We start from the raw sequence: 25,209 nt of genomic DNA, 5'->3' as shown, positions 1-25,209 counted from the left end.
ATATAGCAGTCTGCCATGTCTTCCCGCCCTGTTCTAACGGCCGACATGGACGCGGTCGCAGCATTGGCAACGGAGTGCGTCTAAGCTATTGGACATCGTACGGTGCTACGTAATCGCGTGAGTATTTTGCTAACGTGAGGTTAGTGACGATAAACGAAAGGAAGCAGTACGTTGAACAGAAACAAGATATAATATGGTAACTATAATTCAAGAGATGTCATGATAAGGAAAACTTTCCGTCCATCTTGTAGGTGTAGAGCTTGTTGTGCGATTTTTTTTCGCATCGATGTGTTCAAGTATATGAAATGTGAAATAGTGGAAAAAAAAATGAGCAAGGCATAAATAATATAGAGAGAATACCGGAGCAAAGGGTAAACATTTAAAAGAGTATGTCTTTTCAAAGTGAGCTCAGACAAACTACGTATACGCTATAGCTGGTAGCCTATACAGTTACAGGCAGTGGAAACCGTGGCTGATTCAAAAGGTGATTTGTACAAAGTCGCTTAAAAATGGCCAATTCTGACGCATACTGAGCTAAATAATGGCCAGGGTGCAGACAACACTTGAGAGTCGCTCAACCCATGTGTGTGTCAGGAGCGCAATCTGAACAGGTGATATTTTGATCACTAATGATAAACATCTAACCACACAAGAGCAGGGGTGCCTTTAGTTGTTCCATTCGAGTGCAGTTCGATAATTCCAGGCGTAGCATTCATTTATAATGGCGAAAAAACAAAAAACGATACCAGCCAGCCTTCGCGTATGCTACGAGAGAGATTCCAGTATGAAAGATATTTTAGGTGAGCATCTTCACAACGACCAAAAACCCTTTTACCATCCCGAAGGCCATTAAAGTGTGCAATTCCCGCCGCCGAACATGACTAAGACGAAAGGCTCAAGGAACATATAATGCTATAGCTCACCAGCGTTCAGGACAAGCGAAAAATGACTAAGGATTTGTCATCGCATAGTGTAAAGTGAGTGTCAGACTAAGAAACCCATAAATACTGAGTCTTAAAAATATGCAGAAAGATCTCAGACATTTGTTTATAGGCGGCGTTCTCTTTCGACTTGCCGCCGATGCTAGCCTTGTTAGCGCCGCTAACCATATCAAAATACAGCAGTCAAAACAGCGAAATATGTGTGTGTGTGTGTGTGCGGGTGTGTGGATCAATGCGACGGTAACGCCATCAACACGTGTGTTATTTTCGTTCTTTGTTTTCTTATGATTTCAATCTCGATGGCGTCTCACTCCTACCCGTGTGTCATTTGACGGAGTAATATCTCTTACTACTTGTATTATTATCTCAGGCATATATACCCCAAGTCAGGAGCTGGCACACAGTTCATAGCATTTGGCGGGCTACGCTAAGAAGTGGCGAGATACCTACAGCGAGGCTAATAGCACGTCTGGAAATCCGAATTCGTTCTCAATTCAGTCAGTGCCAATTGCGTAAATGCTCAACGTGTATACTATTTCGAAAATTGGCTTCGGTTAGTAATGGTTCACTGTGTAAAATAGTCAACGTTCGTGTTTCGATTCATATGCAGGTGCAAAAAAGGGGGAACAGTCGCCATCGACCGCTGCCGCTATAGCAGATCAAAAACGAATCGAAAGATCGTGTAGCACGTAGTTGATTTTCTCGCTGGAATCTGTTGTAGTCGTATTTTTTTCTGAAGGCAACGAGTTCGCGAGAAAAAGATGCCTGGTCGCTTAACATAGCCGGAGAAGTTGTGTTTCATTATACCATAGACCAACATCATAAATATAGACTCTATTTAATAGAGTAATAAATAACGCTTCTATGTTATGTCTTCTAATGAGGTATATGTTGAAGCGCCAGTGGCCTATGTTTATATGCTCCAACTGGTGTCGTTATGAAAAATAGATGGGCCTATATCTTATAGTTGAACGGGACAACATTAAGGTATAGTCCTGTCTAGGATAGACGTTGTGTACAGTCATTGGCAAAGGCAAATGCGATCACTAAATGAATAAACGGCTTCATCTCATTCCGTGGAAAGCACCATAAACGCCGTGCGGCTAAACGGGAAAAGCATTGACAGTACGATTTTCCATTAAACGTAATGTTGTACCATGTTTGAATGAAGGTGACTATCGATAGCAGGTGAGCTGGCTGATGGCAGGGCAGTAGGAGACCGCTTAGAACTTGACAGATCCGGTTCTGAACGGGGTCTTTATGAATTTCTAGAAGAGCTTTTATTTTGTTAAAATCAAAACTGAGTGGAAGGGCTTACTTGTTCGGTTAGTTGACATGACTCGTAAAAATTCAGTTTTACAATTTATTTATTTGTTAGAATTAATGGATTTCTCAGCAGTTGGTATTTTGAAACGAGTTGTAAATACAACCATATGAAGAGATACCAACGTGCCTATACGTTATACCAGTTTATTCTTCATACTAATTCATCTTCTGTTCTTCTAAAATTCCCCATAATTTTCCTATGTTACTATGCAGTTTTATTATGCTTAAAGCAATAGGGCCTTTCCATCGAAGTTTATCGACGTCGAACGAAAGTGTGTTTGATAAGCCCTATTTCTTTAAAAAAAACTGCGAAGCATTGGCTGAATACGGTTTTATCCCGAAAGCGTACTCGTACGACACTTCTAATTCTGGACTGCCCACGAACAAAGGAAAAAAATTCAATTGAACTACGTTGACGGCCCATTTTTGTGGGGCAAGAATTCTATAAAGTCGTTGTGCGCTGCTGTTACGTAAAATAAAATTAGAGCAGAACAACGTTTTGGACAAATGTCATTATTGAACCCCGACTAATTTAGGCGATATTAGAGAAATGACTAAATGGCGACATGCACAAATTCACAGTCCTCTAACGTGCTGTTCTGAAGCTGTGTATGTATAAAGCAAACTCTTTTTGCTTCCAAAAGTTTTCCTATCCTGAACTGCAAAGGGTTTCTATTGGTAATTCAATAACCTCCAGCAATAGCGACTAGAAACGTGACCTCCCGGGACCTGCCGCTTACAGGATACGCTCACTTGTCCCTATTCCTGTATGATTCATGTGAAGTCCGTAAAAGTGACAGGTATCGTCTCTAGCTGAACGTTGTACACGTGTTTTACATGCAAAACTAGCGCGTGTATTATTTGGTTCACACCTCGGTAGTCGATAACACCCGGGCTTTTATCGATACTTTTCTTTTCATCCTGTACTGGCACGTTTGAAATTTGGGCTCAGTGGGTTACTAAAATATTCATACATCTAGGCGTCTTAATGATGTCGATTTGAGATGTTGCAACTCATTATTTATCGGTCGAAGCACGAAAACGCAAGAAATCGTGATGAAAGTAAAACTGTTCTAATTTATTTGTCTACTTATTGCTATGTGTACATTTATTTGCAATGATTGCAGGAAGAGTTCTTCCCGAAAAGGTTGAAATTATATATAATATTCGAGTAAGCCTTTGCCGATCCGTCCTGTTATGTAGGAGTTTTGCTGACAGCGTCAACCTTACTGCAATGGGTTCTAAGATTTTTTGGACAGGAAAAACAATAGCCTGAAACCAACCTGTAAACCGTCGCCTACTGTTAATTATGATTCCTACATTTGTTCTCCCTTATTTTAGTACTCGAGAACGTATTTGCTTCTAAGAAATTTGACTATTTTCCAGAAACGAATGTTTCCGAATCATGCAACGTAATTTTAATCAGCCTTATTTGCTCCTATTAGGCCCATACTGTTGTGGTGGCCGTCGGCGCTGCTGTTGTTCCTGTCGTTGTCGATGATGTGCTCTTCGCTGACTGCAATTGTAAAATTTTTAAGCCTGTATCTCATTATTGGAGCTTCGTCTCTGCCTTCCTCCATTACACGCTTTCCCGTTCAATGTTCTTTTCACGACAACACCAAGCGTGAAGCTCACAAACGGTTCCTGCGTAGGTAGGAACTCATCTTGCTACAATCGATGGGAACGCACTGCCCATTTCGCTAAAAAACAACGCCATTTACGCCAGTAACCAAAATGATTTCCAAGACTATCACTTCGAAGTGAGACTCGACAGATTAGATGGACAGATGGGTCAGTGACAGACTGTTTAAATACCCTCCCATTATTTGGTAAGGCTTTTATGCATACGCTGATGTGATTTTTACTAACGCACACGACGCACAGAATATTATATTGATCGAAACTGTGCTACGTTAAAGGGCCACCAACTTTAACTGTTATGACACCTTGATGAGATTGTTGCATTCTAATGGCGTGTTCTTGGTTAGCTCCCGTTATGATGATCACGCGCTCGTATACCAAACCTCAGAATCTGGTCGTGAGCATCTGTATCAAGTACCGAGCCGTTACCATGGAAAGGCGCTTTCAAGACATGCAGCCATGAAAGGCAAACACAATATAGAGATCATGCCTATTCTAGAGCGATGATAGATGACCACGATGTCCTGTGTGATTGAGCCTGGTCGTCTCATCCCCAGCCCACCATGGCAATCACGTGCGATCCAAACGATCTGCGAAATCTAGTAATTCTCGATCTGGATGCAATTTTTCTGGAAGCCGAAGATTCAGATGTGTAACGCAAAAAAATGAGTAGAACAAAGATCAGCTGTAACGACGAGTGCAGCAACGGCGACAACAACAACAACAATAATAACAACATTAATGCCTACCAGTGGGTTAACGACTATCAGCTAGTTAAATTAGCAACAAAGATAGCAACAGATACGCTAATTTATGTTACGTTTTTACTTTACCTCATCTGTTCTCGTTACCGTGCTCCGGAAACAGCTTACGTCCACAAACTGTGATAGTTGTAGCTCTTTCCCCGAATGAGTTTTCGAGCGCACGGGATCAGGCACTGGCGCACGCCTTGTACATGACAATCTTAACTAACAAGGTTATTCGTGAAGAAAAAGTTCAACGTAGCTGCTACACCACGTGGTAACACGTTGAACATTCCGTTTTCGTGATGGCTCACTGATAACGTTTTTGTACACAAGATTCAAGGACGCGTAGGGTTGTGTTAGATTCGTCTAGATTCAAATCCTATGCCTAGAAACGTTTCGTTGTAGAAGAATATCTAATGGCAGACATAATACTGGACATAAATAACACTTGGAAGCAGTTTGAATAATAATAATAATAATAACTGTCATATTGGTCACTTGTTAAGAGATGTAAAGATGAAGAAAGTTTACTTTATGCGATCCACAAAAAATAAGACACGCTTTTCACGATTTCCGTGTCTTCGCTATAAACTGGCTTTTATTGATGTGGTAAGAAGTATTAATAATAATAACAATGATAGTAGTTATTATTACCACTATCGTTAGGAAGATGTAAAACGGTCAGTAGAACATAAGCCAAATCACTGGATTTTGCTATTATATTTAAAAGCAGTCTCAGAAATTAGAAGTAATATTCAACGTAACATTTTTTGGTACACTCTTGCAAGAAATCTACATGAGAAAACGTTTCCGCGTTATTATACACCTCTCTATTGATAAATCCATCGGTCGTCGTTATTACAACCTCAATATGTTGACATATTTTTATTTCACTATGGGGGGCGAAAGGTTGAATTCGACGGTGGAAATTCAACGATGGCGGAAAGCTGTTCCCTCACAATACCTAGAGACCTTTTAAGGTCTACCTGAAAGCCTGATTCCATCCGATGTTGTCTAGTATAAGGAAAGTGGAGAAAGTGGTAAACGTTGTCTTGTCTCGTTTCGAAAAATTTCCTTTCATTTGCACGTTTGCTGAGAAAGCGTTTCCTCTAATGGCCCTAACGGTTGTCGATGCTTCCGCTTCTGTTTGCAGTATTTTAACAGACGTTTTAAAGACATTACTTCAGCCTTCTATTGGGGGGTTTAACGGAGAGTCCATGCAGTTGCCTGTTCCATCTGCGTCCAGTTGGTCCGTCCCTTTGACGGTGGTAACGGCTAACTCTGGAGCAGATTCGATCCAATCGACTGGCAACTGCCAACAGTTTTCTATAGTGCGCTCGATTTAATCATTTGCTTATGGCACACAAATTGGCAATTCGTTTGTCAGACACGCCAATTACTAGGGTGTTTCGTTCGTTCCTTCTGTCCTATCGGAGCTAGTCGTTACCGCTTTAGCCATAACTTACGCTGTTTGCCTGCCTCAAAGGGAAAGTATTGCTATCTCCAAATGCTATGCTCCAAAGTGCTAGGTAACTACGCCAGAACTGGGAACCATCGTCACATTATTCGCAATAGAAAAAAAACACTTTCTCATTCACCCAACACACAGTAAGCATCTAGGATCTGCATGAGAAAACGAAGTATAGCCCCCGGTATCATTACGTACAATTGATTATGATGTGATTTTATGTTTAGCAGTTTAATACAGAAAAGCCAAAATGTAGATAAACGTTTCGAGAGAGATAAACGAACGAATTTGTTCAGTTCCGTAAATACTGGGATCGTTTACGAACATTAAAAGAAAGAGATTGAAGAAGAATCACTGCGAGCGATAGGTGGCTAGGCGTATTCGGTAGGCCACGATGTCTAATGTTTTCTCGGAAAACGCCGCCACATTGGTACCTGTACGTACGCCTACACCATACAATGCGCCATGATGAACTGGCGTGAAGATACGTCGACTGCGCATTGCTTCATACAGTTAGTTGTCTGCACGAATGAAGTGTCCTTATGCCCAGTCTCAAATCTATGTATCTCTAAGCCTAATTGGCAAACACGTCATCACTGCACCATCACGAGGCCACATTTTTTTAAGGTCGTTGTTTATGTGTCTCACCCCATCTCTTCCACCTGTGGCAGAAACAAATAAATACAAATTACAGGCGAGTGCGGCACCCATTAGAGATGTTTCAGGCGTGACATCGTAGACCTTGCATATAGCTGGAACGAAAATAATAATGCCGTCACAGTATTTCGCACCTATCAAATCAAGTTACTTTAGTTAATATTATCATTATTACTGTTGGATGGATGATCCGGAAACGAATTCTCTGTATTTATTTCGTAGACAATTTTACTCTTTTCCTTTCAGAAGTGCCATTTGTAGCATACAATCGTTTTGCGCTTGATTTCTCATTGAAATTTTTCAAAAGTCTCACACACAAACATACGCTGCAATGGCCTCTTCCTTTCTATCCAACGTCTGATTTGTCGCTTGTCTTGCTTATTTTCGTTTATCCGCCTTTCTCGTATCGTAATTTCCGTTCTACCGGGTTACCCTGGCAGTGTAGTCAAGCGTAATCAGCCCTAAGCTGCACATTCTCGGTTCCTTATCCTTTTTTGCATTCGTCTTTTGCCTGCGATAGAATCGTGTGCAGACTGTGCACCGGTCCCCACCTTTTAAACGGATAACAATAATCCATCTGTGGCCGCTCATCGGAGCAACACCGCTACACTGTGCTTAACAACGTGTTCTTTTTTTTTCTGTGTTTACGTCTATATGCACTGTGTATATGACCACATCGGGCTGTGAGTGTTGCCTTTGAGTAAAATGGACAATAGTCCAACAAGCAACGTTATTCTTGTCGTTAGAACTACGATTTGTGCTGCCGATACTTACAGCTGCTGGTGCCGCTGTCACCGCTGCCTTTATAGGTGCGGTCGACGCTACTATTTTTGAAAACGGCGAAATTTTTTCGTCCTGCAAGACAGTTGCGCAGCGGCGGAAAAATAATGCCACGACCAAACTATCCGGCAAACTCGTTATGCTAGTTGCTTTGCTATAGTACGACCACAGTCAGTGGAGTACTGGTAGTAAATGTTCTGTACATTTCTCCATAGGCTCGTGGCAAGTTTAGCTCCCGACAGCCCTGCCACAGGTAAAGGCTATATCCAGTGGCGACAGAAGGAGCTGACAGACCACGTATTACACAGGAGGGTGCGCGGTTCATCGATTTTGAAACGGTTATATATTCGTTTCAGGGAGGAAGCGGGAGACGTGAATGAAGTTGGCGAATGGTCGGTCGGAAGTTCCACCTAGCAACATTAAGTTGCTGTCATTTGTTTCAGTTCTTAGCAGTTACTTGTACGGATGCGAGCGCAAGGTTGAAACTGGGGTACGCCAGCGTTTCCTATCTACTATAACTCTGTTTACGTTTTTACGTGTAAGTAAGACTCGAAGTTAGTAGCAACAGCTGAAATCGTCAAACAATGGAAAACTTTCCGAGCACCCGAGGGCGCTGCTAGGATGAGATAAGAGATAATGTAAACATAAGATAGCCTATAACACGTGACTTTCAGAGACAACGATCACATCGAAAATTAGGTGTTTTTTTCTTCTTTAAGTAAATGCGCGCTGATATCAGCTGCTAGTGTGGCCGTTAGCCGTTAGGCTGTCACTATTCCGGCCAGATGATGTTCCTTGGCAAAAGACTCAACGACACATTTGTATCAGCACCGAATGCCGTAACGGGAGATCAGGTCATATATAAACCAGATAACGCACATTAATTAATAAATAGATATGGCAAATGGATAAGAATAGAGCAGCCTCTAGAGGGATTTAGCGGTAAGAGATTGCACGAATAGCAGCGTTTTGTTTGACGTCGACCCAAGGCCTTTTTTGCACGTTGTTGTAGTCATAATTTCGTTTGAGGTTTCGAAAGGATCAAGAAACTACTTCGAATCTTTTTCCGACCTCCGGCATGAGTTCGTATCTGAATTCAAGCTCACTGTTCTCCTATAACTGATTCATTAATTCATTTACATTGGGTAGTGTTCTTCGTAATAACAACGAGCGAATGGAACGCTAGACAGTGAAATCAATGCTTTTCATCCGTCACGGTAGGATTATTGGTGCGCTCAGAATCCCATAATACCTCTGCACACGAGTCAAGCTAATTTAGGAATTAGACAGAAATAGATTTTTGAGGTTAGCGTCAGCGTGCTGTATTTCACTGTGGAGATGAACTTTTTTTCTGCTATACCCCAAGCTGGCTGCGGTTTCTATCACGGATACCCCACCTTCTTTTCGGGCGATGCCATCGGAAGCGCCGCTATTTTTCTATTTATCAATAGCAAATAAGATAGTTTAATAAACGCGATGAACTTTCTTATAAGACTTTCCAAAACAACTCTGTAGAATTCACCATGTTGTTCAAAGGAGCAAACATCAAAGACAAAAAAGCGAAGTTTTTCATGAATATTTCAAGGTACCTTTGTTGAAAGCCAGGGCGCGGTTCAATGAAAGCCAAAGGATTTTATTCAATACACAAAAAAAGACGATGCTACCCGACTTTCGGGGATAGTCAAGCAATTTTGATGGTGGTTTGAAAAAAATTGAAAAAAGAACGTCCATATGTCTTTGAATTCTTTGTCCATGTATAAGCTCAATATACGCATGCATAGATATGCAAATAATCCTTCTTTACTATTCTCCTGAAGGAAGGATTGTGCATTGTTTCCTGTCACGGAACGACGGGCTTGTTTGCCGCTCAATTAAACGAATAGACGCATGCTATGATATTCCGCCAAGCACTACATTAAAAACCATTTCGATTTTTTAATGCTGCGGATCAATTACGTTCTTTTTTATTCAGTCACCTCTTTTGGAAACATTACGTTAGGGTATACACTGGAAGTAATTTACAATAGAGCCAATCACCATGTGCTAATGTGTAAATCTTCATATATATACATATATATAGATGCGATTATTTCTATGGAACCGATGTTATATGCTAACGGTTTCCCTAAGTGAGGAAAAGCAGGTCTCGCACGATTCGTCTTACGTTTTGCGCTCTTGAATACATACATATATAGAATATTGGCAGTGATTAATTTAGCGAAATTGCTTTTTTGCCATTAGTGGACCCGCCTACTTTATTTTCTCTCGCTCGCTCTGTGTATAATGAAAGTATTTATGTGTTTATATACGGCGAAGTGATCTATGCAAAATGATCACTCGTGGTAGCGATGGCACAGTGAATGCGTTTGATTTTATGCAGTTGGAAACTGGTTAGCGGGGATCGGTCGGCATCAGCCGTCATTGAGATGAAGTTTATTTTATGTTAGTTTGGCCATGTTATTTTTTAGTTAGCAATAACATAAACACGTTATTCCGTCTAGGTGGCCATACCACAGTTAATAGTCTACTGTGGTATTCCGTTTGTGTTGTGGGGTTTGTTATTACACGTCGATGAATTTTTCCTGTGCCTCTTGCTTGCGTCAATAACGATCTGCCAACGAGGTAGTATATAATAAAATATCTGTACTCTCGTTCATCGAGAGAGCGTATTCAGGAACTCACCCAACTATTAATTTTTGCCCGCAGCACTAGACGATCGCTGAGGAGGTATGCCGCCCAGGCAGGTGGCTAGCTTAGTTGGCCACAATGGATAAAAACCATATTTTACCAAGGATCGTAACAATCAACGCCCATGCTCAAGTATTATGTTGTCTCTAAAAGCAACTTGTTATTATTTTGCAATAATTGTAAACTTCAAGGGTAATATCTATAGCTAGATTGGCGCCTGAACACGAGCCAACAGGCTTAAGTAACCTGCTGACTAGACGGGTTAAGCATTGCAATCACAGCTCAAATGACGGTAGACAAGCGTTGATTCACTGCTGGATTTCTGCTCATAGCTCACTTTCATCTGAGCCGTCCGGCATGCGAACGTCAGCAAATTAGCTAGCCAACAGGAAGTGTGCATTCTAGCTCATCCGTTTCGCCCTAATATTCAATTCGATACAAGACGAAAGGACAACGATTGTTCACAAATATACTGAGGAGTGTTGAATAGCCACCGAGTTACCACGCAATCATCAAACGTCCAATCGCAGTTTCATCGGATGCAGCTCATAATAGGCCGGACGTCAACAATGGACTACGAAGTGAAACTTAAGTCGCTGAATAAAAGACTTCGAACTATGGCCACGACGAAGCTGCCGGTACCCGGTGGTAAAGGTGAATCAATCAGTGCTCTAGGCTTCGATAAGCCCCCATCTATAGAGCTGCAAAGAAAGTTGAGACAATGATATGGCATTGAGGATCGTGATGATGATAAAAATTGGTTACCCTAAAATTATCTTCTACCGGGCAGCGTTTTGCCGCTTGGTCTATCTGCTCTCATGCAATGATAAGAAAATCCTCGAAGTGAAATGGCACGTTGAGGCGCGCCTGTGGAAAGGGCACCTGCCTTTATTCAACGGCTTCTACACGTTTCCCTTTGGCAAGAACGGATCGGAATTAAGCTCTGTGGCTCGTGCCGATTCTTTGTTTAGCTATTGAAGAAGCCTTCGTGCCAAAAACAAAGAGATGAGGGTTTCTGTTTTTGTTTAAGTATGTGTCCACACCCGGCCGTAGAATGGGTAGTACACAACTATAAAAGTGTTGTGGAAAAAACCCACTTTTAGGAAAATGAGGGAAACTATCAGCGTTCGTCAAGTACATTTATCGTGATTATGTTTTGGATAGCTGTTACGTGTATGGCATGAGTGGATGAATTGGACATAGGCTGTGTGTATACCGGAATATTCGTCATTTGTATGAATCAAAATCGCATTATCTCTTTAGGTTAGCAGTCCTCGATATAATGCTACCATACACAGTGTACATACTAGGATATCAAATTCGTGATACGAAAAATTGGTCACACAATAAAAAAATCCATCGGTTCATATGTAGACATTAATTATATCACATTTAAGAAACTGAAACCTCTGAAGTTTTGTTGAACGCCTCCACCGCAGACGCTACTGCACTGACCAAAACAGTCAGCTGAATTCCTCTGCCACAACCTAGTTTCTATAGTCCGCTGTTGGGATATATTATTAAAAGCACTGAAGAAAAACTATATTGCAAAACTTCCCCAGTATAGGCAGGGATCCAGGAAGCGGAGCCAATGTCCCAGTCAAGTATAACATGCGAAGCACTTTCAATTTTATTCCGCACGTCGCCTCCGGGTTGCTTCATCTACATCTAGGTCGTCGTTAAGCTCAATTCCCAACAAATGTCGAAATCAACCAAATTTCCCTAACTGGCCGAATTTTATTTGTTCCTATGCACGTACCTCCACGTGTTTTTTACCGATCGATGAACGGCTACGCTGGTTCCAACATTGTTTTTGTTTCTATGAACAGGCCGAGAAGGGAGTCAACGCAAAAAGGTAAAACGACAATAATATTTTGAATTGTACCGGTTCCCAAAAGCAGCCGGCGAAAGGCTGTTTCGAAGAGGCGAGCCTACTGCGTAATAATAATTGCCCAATATCGAGACTAGCGGCAGGGCGGTGACGTGCGTCATCGACGGGTACCTGAGAATATTTATTGTTACTACTGTACGAGTATAGATCCGTCTGTATGTGCGTGCATGCACGTGTATATGTGTGTTTGAATATCGTGTCTCTCTATCCGTAGATTTGTGTGTCCATGTTAATAACAATTCGTTGCGGTAGTATCGAACGAAACCGAAGGCGAGTGCATGCCCAAACGAGAACAGTTGAAAGAAGAAACCGAAAGGTCTGAATACCCGATGTGCACAATTGCGGGACACAGCCTACTTGAACTTCGGAGGCAACAGCCGCGGCTGCAGCTGTTGCGGGTTCGTTTGAGTAGCGATTCATCGTCAATCGATAGTTTCATTTGGTATCACCCACTGACTGTCGTTTAGCAGGGCGAGCATCACAGCTGAACCAGCAGCGGTATCCGGGCGCGCGGCGGTACAATTTTGAAACGATGCAGGAAAGCCGCGATAGGTTCAATAGGCGCGATTCAACAGTAGCAGCAACGAAAGCAATGATTGAGCGTCCGCCTGTGTAGATTTGGATTGCTTCAAACGGCTGGAAGGATCAAATGTAGCCGGTTAGGACAACAGGAGAGAAAAAGGAGATGGAAAAAGAGTCACCCTGACATAACTCGTCTATTTGAATCGGCTAAGAGCTATCCGGAGGTTGATTCAACAGAAAACGTTTCAATAGGGCCAATGGCAGCAGCTTTTTTTTTTTGGTAATATGCTAATTTATGGGCGTGTAACACCTAATTGTGTTAAAATGGGAAACATACATTCATATGATGGTTATTGTTATTGGAGTTTATGCTAATGGCCGTAGTTTATGAGACTTTCATGTTGTCGTTTTTCGATCGCCGTTATTATCGCTATTACTATCGTCATTGTAAGTACTGTTATATGTGAGCACAGGGTGTTCGAAGAGGTGCCTGACTTGACGGCCTCCCATAAGACTGACTCAAAGAAGTTTGCTGTGAAGTGTTACCTTACATGATGGCGTTTTTTTTTCGACATAGTAAAAATACTGTGCAACTGCATGGGGTCGTGTAGTTTCTTTCAGGGGTGCAAAATTGCCATAGAGTGTTTAACAAGCCATGCAACCCCCTTTGAGGATACGTTCCCTTCCCTATGACGATTAGAGATTATCTCATGCTTATACCTCTGGAGTGGACAATAATATACATAACAGTGTGTGTGTATATATATATATATAACAGTGTGCTTCACGATGAAGACTGAATTTGAATAAATTAGCTGTAAAAAAAAGTAATATTAATTTAATACAATGAGTCGTAATGGTAGTATAATGAGTTGAAATCGCTAACTTAGATAGGTTCCAAAAATCATAATGTATCAATTGGGCATCGAACCCAATACTCACAACAACCGGTCGCGATACCATATCGCTTGCTAAGCTTTGTTTAGTGGGTTACGTAAGTTTTTCTAAATTCCACAGAGAGCTAGAAACTGTATGATGATCGTTCCGACAGGCGTAATATCTGTCGCATGATGTACGCCTCGATGTGGGAGTAATCCAAGATCTAAGAATGAGTGTACATTAGAAATTGCAAGTAGCGTATATGAAACGTTCTGATAAAATGTCGGTAATTTCAATGTCGAATTCAATAGTTAAAACAATGTACATAAATCACAATCGACAACGCACCGAAAACAATGGCTGTTATCGTCATTGTCGGATGCTGACTACTGCTGCGCTGAATATAGCCTGCTTAGAGAACGAGCAGTTTGATTCCCGTACCAGACAGTAACCGCGTATCGATGACTTCGGCATAGAAACATGTCAAAGTGTGCTTCCACCAAATAATTTACTGCTACGAAGCCAATTTTTTTGTGATAGCGGTTAGAAAGGTATAACTACGTAATAAATCACGCTTGACGGTGGAGAAACGTTCACGCACATCTAGTTGCATTATGCCGGTCAACTGTAGAGGTTCTTGACGGGCTGTCTTCGAAGTACCGCTCCGAGTCACAGATTTTCAGTCAATGCTGTACCATCATGTACAAAGTCGCACAGTCATAAGCAACAATTACCCTTACTTAAACGGCTTTTCTATCGGTTGTCAGCGATGTCAACGACGACGTGATAAGCATCACGGTTGTTTATATCGATTAGCAACTCAGTCAAAAGGAACACGTCTCTTATAGTGTGGCGGGGCCAGTTTCGAGAACGGAACACCCTTTGTTTTTCTCCGACATAACAAGTTGCATTAAAACACCAAAAAAACAATAAAAATATATTAGGAACAAATTATTTATCCATTTAGTGGTAACGGTGCTAGGTTGCTATTAATGACTTGCTCGAATTTATCGTGTTGTTCTATGTTTACAGCAAGCGCTGGAAAAATGTTTGTCTCTTTGTGCAACGGGCTCTTCTTTACCTCGAACTGGGCCTTCACTTGGGTACTCCAATTACTGTAGTTCGGTTATGACTTTACAGGTACATAAAGCTTATCTTGGTGATAGCTTAATGAGCAATGTGTATAACGCCTGCTATTTTAGGGACACGTTGCGATCTAGATCTGCGTCCGGGCGTATATACACCTCGTTTTGGGCTCGAAGCCAGCGTCTGATGAAGTGTTGGCCGGCGATATCGGGCGTGAAGCTACGGGACATAGAGAGGCATAACTAGCTTTCGCACACCACATAAGAGCCTCATCTTCGAATACCTGAGCACTTTTGGGCGGCACGGGTATAACATTGCATTTCTCTTTGAAAACAAAATGCAGCTTGGTCAACAGTGGTGGACGGTGTCATCATGTGAACTCAGACATCTCTCGTTTTATCATATATATATGTAGCACTATGAATACACACAGGAGCAGGGAAAAGTGGAAGTCGGTTAACACTTGAAATAATAGTTAAAAATCTAAGTTAACGGGTGTCTAAACGGAAAAAGTTTACAGAAAATAGTCATTACAATGCGTTTAGTTATTTACAATGACGGCGTCACGCCATTCACTGTCCACTCTCGTATAAATACGTATGACCGATTGGCCTATTCGCCTCGGGTGATAGGCCATGTCTGCGGTTCGATAGGCTTCGACTGTTTCGAGATTTCACTCAGGCAGGCTCCCTCATTTAAGATGCTATGAACGACAACGATCTACCATCGGCAAGGCGAATATCTACATATCAAACGCGTTTGAAGAGATCACTCGCGACAAGCGACAATGCGACCAAATGATTGCTGTATCTAAGCGTTGCTAATCAGCCCTAAAAATAAAGGTGGCCACTCGAAGCGTTTACATGATAAATGGAGACTGCCATTATAGCATAATAAACACATTGAATAAGAATGATGATGATGATTATTTGCTCGTCCTTTTTTTACCTGGGCCTATATGCCAACACTGACTCGATAGTGCCAACTCTGACGAAGACCGTAAACCCAATTCCGTTTTCCGTTCTGTAGATAAGACAGTCCATGACGGAACATCATTAGTAACATATATAAATTAATGTTGTGTAATATTGTGCACTTCTGTCAAAAGTCGATTGATGCTAGAATTAGTTTTTTTTTTTTGTTATTTCTGCTATTGTTGGCATTTTGATAATGGCCGAGACAAATGTTATTGGCGTTAAAGTGGGTGTGTCAGTGTCGTCTTTTACAAATTGAATAGCATATAATTTATATGGCGCAAGCAACGTGTATATATACGGTCTAATCTGTGACAAATGTATATCCAGATGATATTTGATGTAATTATGTGTGAGTGGTGGCTGTAAAGACAAGCACAGGGAGAGGATATATGTGTATAGGCAATATTTTAGTACGAAAGTAAAGCAGTACGTGGTTTCTTAATTAGACGATGGCGATTAGTACACCATAGTGCCGGTTTACGTTATAGACGCTTCTGAAGATAGAACAGTTCTACGAGTGCTGAGTTTCATTGTTGTATTTCAAGCACCAAAGTAAAATAAATTGTGTCATAGACAAGAACTAAATAAGCTGAAATCAACTATCAGCGCTGAAATTCACCAGAAGAAACATCACAGTCCTACGTTTAACGTGCTTGGAGAGTTTCGACCTAACGATTTCTGCATCAACGTAGACGCTTCATCATATTTTTCAGTACCGTGTAGCTTATTCCCGTTCTGTATTTTCCTGGAATGATCTAAATAAATGTTTCAAGTTTTAGGTCTGAAACTGCACGTTCATTGCATCACTGGTTTAGGTTATCTTATGAGCGTGTCATCGCTATGACCCCCTGACTTCACCCATTGGCCATAGTGACCACCGCGTCGCTGATGCTACGTCAACAAATCAAGTTCAAGGCAAACACACCTGTAGCAGTAAATAACGCGTTTGGCGCGGGGGGTGGCAGCGATGACGGTGGCGGTGATCAGCGCCCTTTAACAAAATAGCGGTGCCCTATCCACGCTGTTCGGCGCCGCCTGCTGTGAACACCTCTGCAATGTTTGATCCTATCGCACAAGAGTACCAACAAACAATTGTCGGCTGCAGGAGCATCGGTACGACGATTAAAACAGATAACGGTACGGTTGCGCCAATATCGACGAACGGGATAGCGAAGGGAGAACTTCGCGCTTTTTTGTTTTACTTTCGTAGTCCTTGCTTCAAGGTGCCCTACCCGACGTTTACAGGCATCGTTTGACCGGTAGCACAGACCGACTCGGCCTTTCGTGTCGATCCTACAGGCGTTATATAAACTATAACAGAGTGCACCTTTGACAGCGCGGTAACCTGAAATAAAATTGACTGAAAATTGGTCGTATTTGGAGACGAGTGTAAATGTTTCATATATTATTTTTGAGTAGCAGAATAGACAGGCAGAAATTGGGCTGACATAACGACACAGAAAACGGTGTAGATATTAAGACAGTATTTCCACTGCCGAATTCACACTGAAAGGCGGATAGCGAATGAAAAAGAGCAGGAAATGCGTCTGCTAGGTGTGAACAAAGCTTGAAGGAGCTTGAAGAGAAAAGACGGCCTAATTTTGCTGGCTGGGTTAGGCGACTGGCCAATTGTAGCTGATGTAGTTGGGTCTCTAAGTTATAGTTTCGATTCGTTCCGTGCTGGGAGCCAGCGCTATGAAGCCAGTAGCAGACGTAAAACGTTTATTTAGTAGAACTCTCCATTTGCATCCGCGCTTTTTTGGTTCTGGGAATTCTTGTGGGCAAAGTCCGCAGTTTCTCAACGGAGCCGATTCTTGATAACAATCAACAGCACTCTTTTACGGGCGTCATAACCTCTTGGCAATGCAATCACATTTTGCTAGAGAAGGTCACTGGAAGGATTTTAAGGGACAGGGTGATAATTATAACCATTGGAAGCTAGTTACTGGTCAGTCGACTAACTCGAATGCGGTAAATGCTGCTCGTTAGAAGGTAGAGCAAAAGGACACGTCGTACATGAAAATGAACAAAAACCCTATTTGGAATATTGCTAATGTTAGTCCCTAGTAGAACAGTAATGGGACAGAATCGAACTCCGTGAAATGTTTAAGCGAAAACATTTAAACATATATATTAAACGGATTCACAGCCTAAGTAACATAGCGTAGGTGGGATTGATCTAGTTAATTTTTTGTGAATAATTAGTCTTTGATTGTGTAACATTGTTCTTTGTGGTAGACGAGTTAGTTCTACCTCGGGGTTCTTCTTCAGTGTCTGTGTACTATATGTAGCATCATCACGCCCATCTTATTCTCCTATCTACTTAACACGGTCATCTTTTTTAATCGGTAGAACTGGTTGACGCTGAATGACTACAGTATCGTACGGCCAAGGGCAATTCTAGCGAAGTTGGCTATCGAATTCTAGGTGTAGATGGGAAGCGAATCTTCCCGCTCTCCTTAGGGCCTGCGGCACATAGGCGACACACATCAACATAGTAATAAAAATGTTATAGGCTTTTTGACGTCTCGTCTCAATGTCACGTCTTGTTCGGCCTCGTCCAACAGTCGGTCGTATCTCTGTTGCCATAAATTGCTTCGTAAGTCGTAAGGTCGAAGATATTTTTTCTTCTATTCTTGCCTATTTATCGTAGCATGAAAAGCTGGAGAGTAGAACTGACTCAAAGCGAGAAGCTCAACACCCCGACCAACACCATGACGTGTTATTGAAGAGCAAATTACACCTATAAGGTCAATTTAATAGGTTGTTTGGTAGTAAGATTGCTAGGAAACGCTGATGAATAGAAGATATTTGATGATAGCTATATGATTTTGTCGTGTCAATGATGTCGATTACTAAACTGCAACATAAATGAATAGTGGTTTACTTTGATTAGTTCATGAGAGAAATAGGGATGTACAGGAGATCGTGTTGTTCTCTGAACCTGTGAGGTTCTTCCGTTTTGTATATTATGATAGGAGCTCACTGAGATTATTGACACACAACCTTCTGAGGGCAAGTTACTTTTTGCTTTATTTTTTTTGCCTTTAATCGAGAAAGGGCCGCTTCTCACCATCGCATCCGCAAAACAGCCAGCAAACCCAATAGGCTCTGCAGTCCCTGAAGGATCTTCAAAGCAACAATCCTCTTCTATACTTATGGTCGTCTTCTTTACGAGCTCATGGAATCCAGTGCGTAAACGGCACGGAAAAGCTCGGCTCCTAGGTAAAAAGCCGGGTCGCTATAGGTTCTGAGAAAATCTGCATAAACTTTTCAAAAGTGCTGGAAAGCACTGTGGGAACGGGACGAATGGAATATTATATCCAGCTGACAGGATTCGCGTTTACTAACGAACGGATAGCTCAAAGTGTTCACCATGTAGAAGGTGTGGAGAAATGTCGCTTTCACTCACGATCGTTTCAATATCCGATCACCTATGCGTCGTACGAGCTTCGACTATTCAGGATAAATTTTGGATAAGCTCTAATTTCATCGCCATTGTTAACCATGTCTTAGTACGTAATATTGCCATAATGTAACACACGTGGATCTTGTTTTATTCGAATTACCAGTCTAGCAACTGTCGACGCGTTGTTCGTGTCCAATAGTAGGAAAGATCAGTGGGCCAAAAGACTAGTAAGGTTTTTCGAAGCAAACTATGGGTGAGTGCACTGTCGGGCAACAAGCGGAAGTAAACGACCGTCCCGCGGCCAAGGTAGGTCTTTCTCCTTCAAGATAAAAACGTCCAGCTCATTCTACTGAGCTACGTAGGCACTGTGTGTGAAATCCTTATATGACGGTATTATGAAACATTGCCAGGGGCCAGCTGGGCTTTTGTCTTACCCGCTTAGTCCCAATGGGATCAATTTTTCTACTCCGTTGTAGACAGAGGCGAAGCAAAATCATAGACGCAAGGGCCGTAGATACCATCCCTTCGAATAGACAAAATATTGTCTAAACAGACCACATAGCGACAAGACCATATGGGTATTATAACGCGAGATTTTTTAAAACCGGTTACTCACCACGACGCTTTAGACGGATCTGCGTGAATCCACTTATCGTATCGGCGTAGGATCAACTCAAGGACTTAGCAGCGAAATTATCGAAGCGGACCGTATCGCCCGCAGCGAATAAACAACAGAAATTGAATTTTGCTGTTCCGTCACAACCGGAATAAACGTCATGCGCAACGCTGTAACGACGCCGGAACTTCTAAATAGAACAAAAACGTATTGGTTGACTGAGCAACAATACACTTAATGTTTCTAGCTACCTGCAGTGGCCTATTCAAAAAAATAGCGTCCCGACATGTGCCTGTGTAAAACGGTTTAATTGCATGTGCAAGATATTTGCAATTATTTATTAGGACACCCCAATGGATAGGCATGAAATAAAGCTTTGCGCTTTATTTCATGCTTATCCATTTGGAAATTAACTGGAAACACTGCCAATTGGATTGCGGTTCCTCGACGACGGAAACTCGAGAAGGCTTTCTACTTATGGCCATTCAGCAATCCGGCCTGAAAACGCGCAACACTGGAAGGCAATATAAATTATGAAATTTCCTGAAATTCTCCGTTTATGCATAGCTTATCATTTGAACGAGCGCGTTTAGTGGACTTGTAAAGAAAGATAACGAGAGCGGTAATAGTTAGTAATTAGCTAGAAGTGAGACCATGCAAAAGCTTTTGAGGTATAAAACTTTTTCTGTGTGAAAATGAGAAAAAGGATTCGCTCGTCTAAACATCTAAATGATTACCATTATCAGAATGCTGCAAGAAGTTCGTCACCTACCCAAATGAACAGTAAGATAAAGGCTCACCTTTTGTCGGCGCTAAGTTTCCCCTGCCAAGTACTGATGGTTCAGCAAGTTACATTAGAAAAACCCACTGATAATTATAGTTTCGCCGCGTACATTGGCATCGCATACGTTGACTCTATCGCTGTTACTTGAGTGATAAGTTCACGTTGATTGTACGTGGACCCTTAACTACTTGCGTCCGCAGACAATGTCACGTTGGAAAAACGTTTGTTTAACCAATCGTATTCTGAGAAAAAAATCTGATTCTAGTAAATCACCGCTGCGGGTGTCATGAAAATGAACGCCAAATGGTTATCCTTTGCTACTGACCTAACGTAAAAAACGTAATTTCAAACTGGCCAGGCCATTGCGTTCCCAGACAAACCTTTTAAATTGCAGATATGTGTTGATATCAAAGGTGACAGCGGATTTAGAACTATCTTCAAGTTGTTTTATATTTTGGATTATAGTGGAAGGATTATGTGTATTTATTGTACAGCTGCCTCTTCTATCTGATCGTTTCGGCAGTTCTGCCTGATTGTGTACCTTGTTAATCCTTAAAAACTGACATGAACTTGGTAGATCATAATTTGTTCATTTTATGTGACCTGTTTGGCGAACCCATCCGCTTCGTCTTGTAGGCACGCATGAATGAAAAGCCAACTTGCATGATGTTAAATACTGCATTACGCTGACCGCTCAAGGTAATTAAACAACCCAGAATTCATCTTTGTATGACGGACTTTGTATGATTTAGAGAAGCGTATTCATCCCTTATATTAGTACAATTTCAGTAGCTTTTAATAAGTCAATGAAATTCATTTGGACCGTTTATTAAGACCCTTTATCTACTCTGTATCAGGGTGTATTTATGTATTATCGCAGCATATTTCTCCATTTTCTTTGCCATATCTCTCGTCCGGCTCAACACATCTCTAGATGTTGACTTTGACATCCAGTACCATCAGTACTCCATCAGATGGCTGACTTTTGCCAACAGAAATCAAGACGTGTTTACGTCCGGATTCGAACCTAGACCGCGATGTTACTCGCTAGGCCATCGCGAAGACAGCACGATACATTTTCTTGGCTCCCTTGTCAATGTTCAGTGTCAAGCAATTTAATACTCTTCCTTTTCCCCTGTTTTCGTTGTTATCACCTGATAAAATCGTTACGTTAGCATCCCATATAAGCAGCCTGACAGTTTTTTCTCGCTTGAACGGACTTGTTCCCGACGCAACAAAGCCATGTAACTTTATCGACATGAGCTTCAAGTTTTCGCTGGTAGCCGAAGTAAGAAGAATCGCAATAGCCACGACCCGATGAGGATGAACAAACACTCTGTCATGTGATTACTGCCAAATAGAATGGTGCTTGTAGCGCTCGATATAGCAACTGCGTTGGATACTAGCAGAAGCAGCACGTGTACCCTTGTGATAAAGAAGATAACACTTCAGACAACCCTCCTCTAATACATTGTAGGCATAATGTACATTTATGTTTTCAACAATCGTCAATAAGAAATGGGGCAGCAACGGCGTGGATACAAAGTGGCCACGGTGGAACCAACTACTGACCCAGGGCCAGCAGGCGTATTCAACAGATCTAAGTAGACACAAACATGGAATGTTGAAAGCGCACGTAGGAAATAGTTTGTGCGTAAACAAAAGGTTTTCAATTTTTTACGCATAAGTTCAGATATACTCATGCGCAGCTACACTGCGGTCAGTGAGTATATCGCAAAATGATATATACATACAATACAATGTATATATTTCACTTGTGAATCACCCACTGACTACAGTATGGCCCTGCGTATGTACATACATACGCAGGGCCATACTATATATATAAGGTATTTGCGCGCATGCCTTCATTTGCCAGATTTTCTATTAAAGTAGAACCAGCTATCTCTGCAACAAAGTAATAAGCCTATTATGGCTAGAAATCGTGCGTCGTTTTTGCACTTTCAGCGAAAATCGGCTATTATGTGACATCTTCGCGATGAACGAATCCTCACTAAGACTAAAAACTTAATTTTTTGCCTGAAGTCAATGGAGTACCTCTCGTCGATTTTTTAGCTGAAGAAGATCTCCATGGCGCAAACCGGAAGATCCTCCATAGGGCTTAGATACTACGAAAGGTTAAAAAATTCACTGAAATATCACAAGAAGTAATTTTTGACACACCTGGATCACTAGTACATAAACTAGTGGCCATTTAAAAATGGCCATTAGGAGATTAAAAACTGAGAATATCAATTCCCGATTCAGTTGTCTAAGTAAGTTTTGTTTGTTTGAAACTCTTCGTACCGACAATGACATCTCCAGCACAAACCGCGCCCTATAGATATGTATATATTGGAGGTAACAAGAATTTCTAATCTTCCTCATACTATAATACTTTTCTATACAGAATTTTTTTAAATATACAAGCCTGTATTGCATAGGCGTATCGTAAGATCTACTAAACAGCTTTTATATGGCTGGTGTACCTAGTTAAAACCAATGTTTTTTTTTGTTTTACTCAGCTAGAACGTATACGCACAGACTCTACATGGATCAATGATAACTTTTTTTTTAACGATTTCTCTGCTTTGTACGCACTATCCTTAGCTCATAATCATGATCATAGTATATATGGTTCTAGTTGAGTTAGCTAGCCAATAGCTGCTAGGCTTAGAATGCTCTACTAGTTGCTGTAGTATCTAATCAACTATAGCTACGTGTATAATGTTCTTTTGTGACTTTTCTATTTTTACAGTGAAACAGTATCCGCCTGCTCGGCATGTTCACGCGGAGAAACAGCGTTATGACGGCTGGTACAATAACCTTGCTCATCAGGATTGGGGAGCTGTCGGTGAGTGTTTCTCCAACTAGTTGATCCTGCTTCGTACGAGACGTGCGCATCCGTCGTGCGAATAGATAGAAACGTTGGAAAAACAACAGAGCAATATTGAATGCTCTAATAGGTCCAGCTGCTGCTTTCTGCAGCAGATGCATATCTTTATGAATCCATGTAAACAAATATGCTGTACCAAATGACATACGCTTCATTTGTTCCTGGCTTACTTCATCAAACGGTATGAGGACATCTTTCTAATTTTGATCTAGCTGCATCTATACACTGATCGTTAGGAATAAAATGCAAGCGAAGTTATGCCTAACCACACTAATTTGGCCATCTTTGACTGCCTCCACATCAAGCGGATAGAACACCGAGCGGACACGCTGAAGGCTTAAAGGCCTGAAGTTCTAATATAAATTTCCGTCCGGCTGGGCAGGCCGTTTTCTTGCAGTCAGAGTTTGTCTTTATAATTTTGGATGTCTAGTAATCATCTCGTATCGATAAGTGATAAATCGCACCGTAACGTAGGAGTGGCGAACTGTCCAAGAAACCTTTGAAATTGGTGGAATTTGGCTAAAGCCCAAGTAATTTAATCGATTTCTTGATACTGAGCTTCGTATATAACCTCTGCACAGCTTTCCTTGTCGCACGTTAATAAATAGTTTCACAAGCTATGTCTTACTACATAAAATCTCTGAACTTGTTTATCTGGCTGGATAGAAAAAATGCGACAGGTTTGAAGACTCTTATCCACAATACAGAAGTAATGAGCGCCACTTCAACACAGAACGAATTTAGGCAATCTTTATATATTTCTCTAATTGCTTCACGAAGGCTCCGTTTGGACGTCCGTAACGTCCGGCCGATGAGTAGGCACATAACTATTTGAATACATTTTTATGTTAGAAATTCATGAGTGGTGGTGCTAGCAACAGCAACAGTAGTAGTATTTGATTGAGTTCCAAAATGCTTGTTTAACCTCCATAAGGCCCACTCCGTAGGCCTCCGCCCATTGTTTTTGTTGCTAGTGTTGTTGTTGTTGTTGTTGTCGTCGTTGTTGCTGCTCTTGTTGTTGCCTATTCAGAAAGTATCTCCGTGAGTCGCAAAATCGTACAGCGCACTCGAGTGCAGGACCCGCCTCAAGCTCCGCGCACCTATACATGAGTGCACCCCTGAGCTTGCTTGATACTCTATTAGACTGCCAGACAAGATGGAATAATTTATGGTGCTTTCGCGCCCTCGACACAAATTGTTTCAAATACACAACGTACTTATCATACTGCCCTCAGAGGCATGTGGCTGCTAAAGGAGTGTGTTACAGTGGCAGTGCCCATGGACCGATGAACCCTGCTGCCTTCACACACAGACTAAAAAAAAAACTTGTTTTTTGTGTAAGCTATTTTCTGCAAAAGTAATGACAGATATAAGATCGTTGCTTTCTAGCGGTTTAAAGTAGCCTCTAGAAGTAGGAAAAGATCTACGGCAGTGTGTTTAATGTACACTAATTCGATGTAAATTTGATTGAAATTAGTATACACGATACGGGGCCGGAATACGTTCAGTCTTTTACGAAATTCCACATCGGCCCGAATAGGTTCGCATCGCACCATATGTTATAGGTAAAAGATGAACATGTTATTATTGAGTTCGTATAAAGCTCAGGCTGTTGATCAGCACTTGCGCTACCACTAAAAGCAGGAGGATCAGAAGTACGATCAACAACAACGACAAGCCCAGCAGACGTATTTGCTTCAGCTACGGTCACGTTCGGAGCGGACGCCGGGCGCACGTCTCTATTGCTCCTCTATTTGTCTGTTATAAAGTTTTCATGTATTATAGAGGAAAAACATGGCTAGATTGAGAAAGAAAACGGAACGGCAAGGTCGGTCGTTGCGGACAGATGGATGCCAAAGAGAAATATAAGGCTATCGGGAAGAGGTATGCGTTGCTGTCATT

At 41.6% G+C, this 25,209-nt stretch overlaps 1 long non-coding RNA gene across 12 annotated transcripts in view; it reads left to right on the top strand.

Annotated features, from left to right (window-relative positions):
- The window catches only part of LOC111249634 (uncharacterized), a 78,381-nt gene extending 54,804 nt beyond the window's left edge, over window positions 1-23,577 (top strand). For all 12 annotated transcript variants that reach the window (XR_015325962.1, XR_015325964.1, XR_015325968.1 and 9 more), the window contains one exon: window positions 23,170-23,577. This is a non-coding gene — a long non-coding RNA (uncharacterized LOC111249634). The remainder of the gene's footprint in view (window positions 1-23,169) is intronic.
- The last annotated feature ends 1,632 nt before the right edge of the window (window positions 23,578-25,209 follow it).

This window comes from Varroa destructor, unplaced genomic scaffold (genome assembly GCF_002443255.2).
Source record: "Varroa destructor unplaced genomic scaffold, Vdes_3.0 BEIS01000004.1, whole genome shotgun sequence".
In the NCBI taxonomy this organism is placed as follows: Eukaryota; Metazoa; Arthropoda; class Arachnida; order Mesostigmata; family Varroidae; genus Varroa; species Varroa destructor.
This window is presented reverse-complemented; position numbering and strand designations above follow the sequence as displayed.